Source organism: Pteropus medius, unplaced genomic scaffold, assembly GCF_902729225.1.
Source record: "Pteropus medius unplaced genomic scaffold, Ma_sr-lr_union100, whole genome shotgun sequence".
Taxonomy (NCBI): domain Eukaryota; kingdom Metazoa; phylum Chordata; class Mammalia; order Chiroptera; family Pteropodidae; genus Pteropus; species Pteropus medius.
The window spans coordinates 23,058,878-23,069,410 of record NW_024340692.1 but is presented as its reverse complement, the minus strand read 5'-3'; positions in this window follow the sequence as shown (position 1 = coordinate 23,069,410).

Sequence of the window (10,533 nt, the reverse complement as noted above, 5' to 3'; positions counted from 1 at the left end):
TCTAAGATTCGTGATTTCTGACAAAAGTTATTTAATTTAAAAAATTCTAACTAATTTTTTTAAAACAAAAATGAATGGAAAACCCTACCAAAAGTTTTTGATTCATTAGACAATTTAACTTATAGTTATTGTATTAACTAAATTGGAGAAGAGAGAAAATGTAGAAAACGATATTAGTCTAAGTGTCCATAAAGAACATGAAACTAAGAAAATCATGTTTCATAGCTTCATATTTGCTGTTCTAGCCACTTATCGCAAAAAGAGCCAGCAGTTCACTTGACTGTAACCATAGCTTGTATGACTATTACTTGATCTAAAGAGAACAACTTGGACCTCTTACAGGTTTTCAGATCTTGGAATAATGTATGAAGTGTCTCTTATCTGTTATATGAGTTATTCAATTATTAGGAAAGATTTGGGTGAAGTTTGACTTGGGTATCAAGAAATTAGCGCTGACTATTGAGCAAACTGATTTTAGTTGTTTTTTTTTTAATTGAAATATATTTGGTATATAACATTGTGCAAATTTAAGGTGCACATGTTGATTGGATACATTTATATATTGTGATATAATTGCATTGACGTTATAATTAGCATCTCTATCACATCACATAATTATTTCTTTTTAGTGGCTGAAATAATTAAGATCTAGTCTCTCAGCAAGCTTGATGATTAACATACAATATTGTCTATATTCACTACATCGTGCATTAGATCTGTACGACTTACTCCTTGTTAAGCATCTTTTCTTATCGTTCGACCTGATTTTAGTGTTTTCAAACCCTACTCAAATTTTATCATTTAAGATACTAAGCTAGGATTATCAAATTTTGAGATTTTATGAAGCTTTGTTTTTAGTTTTTCATTTTTTTTTCTTTAAGAGATAAATCTTTCCTCCATTTCAAGGACTTTGATGACTATGTAAGACATTAAATAAACCAATTAATCCTCACTAGTCTCTCAGGAACAGTTAATAATTATTTAATCTGTAGGAGGTATCCTTATCTACTTCTAAACTACTTGGTTGTTTCTGGTGTTTTTAATTCACAGTGGGTAAAATGCACAAACTGTACTAGGAGAACATGAGCATTAGGTCGAGGCCTTTCAACTCCTATAGTACATCGTATGCCTTGTGAGCAGCCAGCCATCCATGCCAGATGATTGCCTTGTCACACAGCCTTAAGTTACAGGACATTCTTGTTTCTTTTTTTTAACTCTGATCAAATTATATTTTAGAATTCTCCTGTAGATATGTCAATTTGAAAACTCAGGCTTTCAGTGTAACAAAAGGGTCTTTAAAGGGGACTCATAATTTAGACTATTGAGTGTTAAAGAGCTCAAGAAAGCTGGGCTTTCGAGGTAATGCACAAAGGGAGAACAACTGTCAGACATAAAATAACAAAGCCAATGGGAGAAAGACTTGCATTCTATGCACACAGTTTTATCAGAGATAGACTGAGCAAATGCTGGAAGCACTCTAGCCAGTGTTTTCAAACTCCAGGACATGAGCCATTAGTGGGTTGTGAAACTTAATTAGTGGGTTGCAAAACTTACTTAGTGGGTTGCAAACAGAATTTTTTCCCAAAGAATGAAATAGAACAAAACACATAGGTGAATCACTAGAAGAAAAATAAGAATGATTTGATGAAATTTTTTATTTATTATGTGTACACACAAGGTAGGTGTGGACCAGGATGATTACCTTTTACTTTTCTCGAAATATAATTTTTACTGTGGGTTGTGGTTAAAAATAAAAAGTTTAAATATGCTATGTAGAAATACCTTAGGGGTATAAAGCTCTGAAAGCAGGGAACAGAGTAAAGTTCATTTTCATTCACATAGATATTAGTACAGACACATTTTGAAAAATAGATGGGCATAGGCTATATAGGATAAAAGGTTAGATATTTGCTTTTTCTGTAATAAAGAATGTTTTTGTCATCCATAAAAACATGCTTATTTAAAAAAATCAAACAACCTAGAAGTAAATGGAATAAAATATGAAAAGGCCCCTCTCCTACTTCCTCTCCACTTCCTATTGCCTTTGGCAGACAAAACTGTCAACAGCCTAATAAGTGTTTTTACAGGCTATTTTCTAGGTGCACACACGGACACATGTATGCTACATATATGTAAATAGATTTTTAACCATATAAATGTAAACAGGAGTGTGCGATAAGTAGTATTGTACAACTTGTTTTTCATATCAGTATATCTTACAAATATTTTCATGTCCACACTATAGAGTTATTTTGTCTGCTCGCATGGTAGGACCTGGTATGTATTAATTCAACAATTTCTGCATTCATATACAATTATGTTTTCTGATTTTTATTATTTCAAAAAAATGCCTCAATGCACATTCTTATCTCTGACTCTTAGAGATAACTACTTAGATGACTACTCGACATCATGAGTAGTTCAACTCTTCCCTACTAATTTGTAACACCATTTTTCAAATATTAAATTCCCACACATATATATTGCTCTGTTTCTGGATTCTCTGTTCTCTGCCTTTAACCTATTGATTATTCCTATGCCAATACCACACTATTTCACTTACCCTGGCTCCATGGATTGCTTTGATTATCTATTCAAAATTTATTTTGTGCTTTATGTCTTCCAAATGAACTGTATAATCAGGTTGTCATAGCCATTTAAAAAACCTTGCTATGATTGTATGAAATTGCCTTGAATTTATCATTTGGTAGAACTGACATTATGTTGAGTTGTCTTACAGAAAAATGTGGCATGCTTCTCTGTATTTCAGGTCTCCTTTCATACTCTTCAGTATAGATTTTTTTTTTATTTATATAGGCATTACATTTCTTGTTAACCTTATTTCCAGATGAACAGGATCTCTTCCCTCATGTTTGCTAATTGGTTATTGCTGATATATACAAAAGCTTTTGATATTGGTATGTTGTTGTGCCTGCCTCACTAGGCTTTCTCATTAGTTGTAATAGCATGTCAGTAGATCATCACGGGCTGTGTGTGTGTGTGTGTGTGTGTGGTGGGGAGCAGCAAGGCTGCTGTGGTGTGCGCTGCTGGCAAAGACAAAAAACTTATTACAAATAATGAGTTTTGTCTCTTTCCATCATGTATATTTTTTAGTACTGTTTTTGTCTTTTGTCTAAGTTAGCAAGAATACTTCAAAATTTTCACCAAGTTTGCTATAAATTTCTTTAGCAATAGGTAACATTTAACCAAGGTGACGTTTAACCAAGCTGCAGAAGCTAAGCTAAGGAAGTGGCCTTATATTTCCAGATTGCTAAGGGTACCGGAGAATGTTGGATTTATCATATGCTTTTTCAGCATTGAAGGTTATATGTCATTGTTAATTTAGTGAGCCACAGTGATTTTGCACCTATGTTAAGTAAAATTGGTTATCAGCTTTCCTTGTATTTCATTCGTGCACTGTGGGTACACGAATCTTGCTAACCGCATGGATCGAACTAGGAAGCTTTATATCTTTTTCTGTCCTCTGGAATGGTTTACAAATAAATGTGTTCCTTGAAGGTTTGTCTAATAATATTTGCTTTTTAAAGATGTTCTTGTACTACGTTTTCAATTTCTCCGAAGATGTTTGGTCTGTTTATACTTTTTACCTCTTGTCATTTTTTAGAATCTATTTTTTACAGTCTTCGTACTTCGTTCAGTTTTCAAATTTTTTGGAATGAAGGCATACTATCATATCGGGAGTAAATTATAAATAATACTTCCATGTAACTTTCTCTATTTATAGGTGTCTTTCTAAAAATTATCCTTAATGCTGGTAATATATTTTTGTTATATACTTCTTGCTATTTTTATCATATTTTCTAAAGGTTTGCCTTTTATTTTTGAAAACATTTGTCTTATTGATCAAATTTGCTATTTTATTTCTGCTTTTAACTTTTTAAATCCCTCACTTTTACTTTCTTTCAGTTTATCTTTTTTCTAGCTTCTAATTTATTTCACCTATTTTCAGTTTTCTTTCTGAAAAATAAATCAAAATCTATAAAATTTCCTCTAACACCTGACTTAGCAGAACTCCCTAGGTTTTGAGAATTTTTATTAATTCTAAATAGTCTGTAATTTGATTTCCCCATGAGTTATTTAAAAGATAATTTAAAATTTTCCATTTTATTAGATATTTTACATTATGCAGAAAACATGATCTGTATAATCTTTTTATTTTTATTTCTCTAATATGAATCATTTTTAGAAATGTTCTATAGGTTTTCCAAAAGAATTTATATTCCTGATAGATACAAAATATTTATTAGATGATATCTTCCCTATCTTGACATTTGGTAGAAAGGGGAGGGGCCTGAGTTTTTTGTTTCAAAATTATTGTAGAGTAAAAATGACTTTTTTTTTGCAGGAGGCTGTACAGTTCCATGAATTTTAACATATGTATAGATTCATGTTACCATAACCACAATCAGAAAATAGAATAGTTCATCACTGAAAAAAAACTCCCTTGCATAGCCTTTTTGTAATCAAATCCTCCCATGACCCAAATGCCTGGCAACTACTGATTTTTCTATTATTAATATCTTTTCGAGAATTTCATATAAACGGAATTGTAAAGTATATAATCTTTTGAGATTACCTAAAGATGTAACCTTTTGGCTTCTTTCATTTAGCATATGACTTTAAGATTCATCCAAGTTGTTATGTGTATTAATAATTTATTCCTTTTTATTGCTGAATAATATTCTATTGTGTGGATGCACCATTATTTATTTATCTATCCACCTGTTAGAAGGCATTTTGGTGATTATGAATGGAGCTGCTATAAACACCCATGTACGGGCTTTTATGTCAACATGAATTTTAATCTTTTTGGTTAAAATACCCAGGGCAGACATATGGTGTTTGTTTAAAGACACTGCCAAACTGTTTTGAGTGACCACATCATTTTGCATTATAAGCTGTCTCTGAAAATTCTAGTTCCTATGTATCCTCACCAGCAATTGATACTGTATTTTAAATTTTTAGCTATTCTAGTAAGTGTATAGTGGTAAATCCACTGATTTTTAATAGATATGTTACAGTTTCTCTCATAATTGGTTTTTCTATTTTTCTTTATATTTGTTTCATTCTATAAATTTTAAAACAGATTTTGATTGCAGATATATGTATACACGTGTGTATGCGTATATATATATATACATATATATATATAATTTTTAAATCTTTCCTTTAGAACTATACTTTTTTATTAGTCCCCAAAAGCTTTTTATTTATCCTATTTAATGGTTTTCATCTTGGGTTCAATTCTGTTTAGTCTGGAGTTAACACAGCTGTATCCACTTTTGTTAGCATCTGCCTGGTATGCTTTTATCGATTTCTATATAATCACAGTTTTTTTAGATTTGTATTTTGCAAACAGCACATAGTTGGATTTTGTGTTTTTACCTGAGCTTAAGAAATTCCAGAATTTGACTTACTCATAGTTATTGTGAGAAATGCATTTGGTCTTGCTACTTTTTTCCCCTCTATGTAGCTTATTACTTTTTTCTTTCCTGCCTTTTCTTGGATTTTTAAACTCCATCCTCCCTTTCCTGGTAGTTTGGTAGTTATTCAGTTGACATATATTTGGTTCTCTCTTTCTTCTTGGCACACAGTAAGTGTGCACTTTCTTGCTCTGTTAAACTCAAGCATGGCCTTGGGCCTTGCCTGGCCAATAAAATGTGAGAATTAGCATGTATTACATCTGAGCAGAGAGGCTTTAAGTCAGTATATGTTGCATCACACTCTTTTTCTTTGGGTATTGAACCCAGCAATGTTCCACACCAGGTTGAGGGTGATATGGAGTAAGGGCCATAGCCAATCTGTCAAAGGCATATAGCATGAACACAAATAAACATATGTTGTTTTAAAACACCAAGACTTTGGGCTTGTTGGAGCAGTTATCACCTATCTTTATTAATATACATTTAACTTTAAATATATTTTAATGTATTTTTCGATCAACAGCTAGAAGTAAACAATCCTTTCCTTGAATAAGATCCTGAACATGCTTTCTATATCCTACTCTGCTATTTGTGTTAAAACCTAGAATTTTATTTCACTTTATTTTCACATATGCATTAATATTTACTTTTTCTGATAATAGGCATCTCTGGTGATCATAAAGAAATGGCAGATCACATGACATCAGTTTCTTTGTTTTAAAATCTTTCATAGATTGGTTTTTTTGCTTATAAATTCCTAAAGTTTTATTCTAGTTCTTGATAAGCCTAATACTGAATCTATGTACTCATTAATTCAACATACATTTGTGCACTTACTATATGCCAATTACTGTGTTCTTCTAGGATTCTCTCCTTTCAAAACTTTCCTCATTCCTTTGCAGTGCATATTTAAGGGGATCCCTCAATCAAATCTTCCACTTCATGAATTTAAGCTTTAACTAAATCCATTCTGCTATCTAGTCCATCTTGTTTTACTTTCATTATCATATTTTTAATTTCCAGAAACTCTATTTCTTTTTTCTAACATCCTGTTCTTTATGGATGAAATATCCTTATGAATCTCTGAAGATCTTAATTGTATTAATTTTAAAATTGTTTCTTCTAATTACTTTCTTGAACAGGTTGTTTTAATTTGGCGTCTCCTTTTTAGCGGTCTCCAACCTTTTTGGCACCAGGGACCAGTGTTCCTATGAGAATCTAATGCCTAGTGATCTGAGGTGGAGCTGAGGCGGTGAGGCTGGTGCTGGGGAGCAGCTGCAAATAAATGAAGCTTTGCTTGCTAGGCTGCAGCTCACTGCCTGCTGTGTGGCCCGGCCCCTAACAGGTCACAGACCAGTACTGGTCTGCATCACGGGGGTTGGAGGCCCGTTTTATGTTACTGGTTTTCTTCAAATGTGATAATTCTTGGCTGTCCATATTTATACATAAGACTAAAGTTTGAAGTGCTTTGCCTGAGCCAAACGAGAATTCTGGTTTGCTTTCAATGATCACAAATTCTGATTATAGGCATCTCTGTTGATTGTACAGGGAGTGGCAGGTCACCATAGTCAGATAGTGAGTATGTGTAGTTTATCTTGAGTTTTTCCTTGTAGTCATTTTGGATAATGCCCCTTTCAGAACTCCCACTTCAGAGAGCTGCTTTCTTAGCCTTAGCCTGGTAACAAACTCCAGGATTAGGTGCTTCAAAGATAAGGGGAAAGGCTTAGCTATCCCACTCTTTAATTAACTGATCCTTCAATAATCTGCTTTTTATTTTCTAAATATTCCACTTTCATTTTCTGGCTTTCCAACTTCGCTATTATTTTTGTTTTAATACTTCTTCAGTCATTTCAACTGGATTCTAAAAGAGTAAAAGAATGTGTTCAGTCGTAAGTTCTAGCACGTGGTTTATAATCATAATCTTTAAAAAACCTAATCATCTCCTCTCTTGCTGTTGCTCTGAAAATCAAGTGTTCCTTTCTTGAGATTAGAGATTCTGTAAGTATCCATTTGAAATAAGATTGAATAATGAATCTAGTACTGGTTAGGCATACAATAGTAATTTTTGACCACTAGTAATTATGGGTGGATTAGGGTAAGATGATGAGCTAATTGCTATAGTATCACATCTGATGCTATTAAAAACAAAGACCAAAAAAATCCCCTATTTGTATAGATTGCATATGCTCTGGTAAATACTCAGCAAAGGTATATAATAATCTGAGTAAAGGTACATGCTTGTAACCTTCTACAACCCAAGAGAATACTGTATTTCAATGAAGTGATATTACTTCAGGTATGTATTGAAAATTTAACAATCAAAGGACTAATGTATATATTAAGCAGCAGAATATCCATATTTTAAATTCTTAATGGAATAATTTCATGATAAAACATAAAATATGAAAGAATTTTAAAACTATATTATGTCTATGTATGTATCTTAAAATCTGTGGTCAAAGAAAAATGAGGCTAACTCATTTAATTTCTACCTCTTCCCACTTTTATTTCCTTCCAAACTTACCAATATCTGTCCAACTCTGAGTATGTCATTTTTATATATTTTGCAGTATGAACCCTGTCCCTGATTTCTTACCTATATTTCCATGTTTCCCTAATACTCTGAATTACTTATCTAATCATTTTGCACTGAACATATGTAGGTGAGCCATCTCAAATTCACTGAGGAACCAAGTAATCTACATCCCCATCTTTTCAGATCTTTCAAGAGCATCAATGTATCTCATGCTCCCATGTCCTCTGAGACCCCGCTGTGTAGATGAGTCTCTCACTCTTTAGCATCTCCTTTAATTGGTTCCTTCCTTTCAATCTATAAAATTTAAGTTCCTCTCATTCTAAAAAAGTTTTAATTACTTCATCTTCTCATCCAAACTCCTTCAAAGAGTGGCCTATACCCACTGTCTTCACTGTCCCCTCAATTTACTGCAATTTGGCTTTCTCGTCTATCCACTTCACTGAATTGGTCTAATGTCACCAAGAACCTGTCAAAATCTAATGGATACTTACATTTTCTGCAGCATGACAGTATCTACTTCCTCCTTCTTGAAACTCTATCACCTCTCTTCTCAGAATCCTTTTCCTTCTTATCACTTAAACTTTGACAGTCCTCACAGTTCTCTGTAATTTCACCCACTTTCATGATTTTTACTGCTTATATGTAGACAGCAAATCTTTATTTGAATACAATATTTTAAAAATGTCTTCATATGGATGTTCAGTTCTGTCATTTCCTAAATTCTACAGGTGCTTTAAAATTCATGTTCAAAATAAAACTTTTCCCCAATGCAGTTCTCTTTAGCCCCTATTTCCGATCTCAATAACAGCACCCAACCCTGGTCATACAAATGGGAGTCCAGCCTCTGCCTACTTCTTCCTTACTTCCCATAACCAATATCTGCTATTTTCCTAAATAAATTAAAACATACTTCCTCCCTTCACCTAAACCTTATTTCAGACCCTTTTCCACTTGCTGTTACCTACTTAAGTTACCAAATTGGTGTTTCGTGGAACCAGTTGTTAGACACTATTAAAAAAATATATTTGAGAAAGGCTACATACCATATACCTATCTTAAGAGATTCAGAATGAATATTAATCTACAGCAGCTCTAAGAAGTCATACAATAAGAAACTTGCTTAACTTTATTTAAGCCAGGCTATCCCTTATGTTTGTCCGTGAAACCCTTTCGGTAGAGACAGGAGAAAGTGGGAGTGTTGAAATAACACTCAGAAAATAATGCTCCTCAGAAGAGTGTGGCATGACCTCCATGCTTCTTCAAATTGATTTTCCATATTGGAGCTAATGATCTAAAATGCAAACCTGAAATTATCATTTCCATTCTTCAATCCTGTTATTAGCTATTTCCTGAGGAAAAAGAAACTGCTCCATCTACCATGGATTGTAAGGTCTGCTCTCATTCTCCCTGCTTTCTATTTCAGCATCACCTGCTATTGCCAGATGACATTCCACTAATTCTAAACTACTTGTCGCTATAGTTCCCCAAACATACCACTCACACCCATGGCTCTGTGCTTGTGCTTATGCTATTCCCTCTACCTGGATCAGCCTCTCCCTTCATCATCTTATTCACCAATTTCCAACTAGTCCTTCAAGACTTAGCTTAGGTATTACTTAGATGACTTTTCTTGCCCCTCAGCTCTCTTCTTTTCCAAACACTGGCCAAACTCCCTAAGCATTCCCATTATAGACTATAACATGCAGTGTTAAGACATCTGCTTGTGTGTCTTCCTCTCTCACTCTATTGTAAAAAGGCCAAGAATACATCTTGTTCCTTGTTTTATTCCCATAACAGTCAATCCATGACTAATGAACTATATAGTATTGTGGTAGCTCTTCTGATAACAATCAGGCAGGACCGTCTAGAAGAAATCTGACACTCCAGCTTTTTTCTAACAACTTATCTGCACACATTTTATCGGAGACGCACAATTTAGAGACATGTGTTCACATACTTTTATATATTCTGCCTTTAAACAATACTACCTAGATGATGGGAGGGGATAGGTATGCTTTCTTATAGCTCCACTCTTTTGCATTTCTATTGCTCATCGGCTTTTCTCTCAATGTCTCCCTTAAGCTCTTCTTAACAAGGAAACAGGATTAACAAAGTGATTAAGAGCATGGGTTCCGGTTCAAATACCAGCTCTACTACTTATTTATAGCTGTGTAATTTTGGACTACGCACATTATCTTCTTAGCCTCCTCATCTGTAGAATGGGCATAATACTAGTTCCCTACCTTACAGAGTTGCTGTAATCCACAAACATGGTTGAGTACTTGGCAAATGTACGCTGCTCTGGATATTATGAATTAGGATATGTCAATGGCTTCTGGCCATGTGATTTATAATATTTCCACATTTAACCAAATGGCAAAACTCTTCCATTTATTCACTCTCATCCCTTTCTAGTCCCCTTACCCTGCTTTGTTGTTTACTTTTTTCTCCTTTCATAGATTATTAGTTCCATGAGGGTAAAGGCTTTGTTTTGTTCATTGCTGAAAACAGTAATACCTAGATTATTGTACTTATCAGGCCCTCAGCAAATAC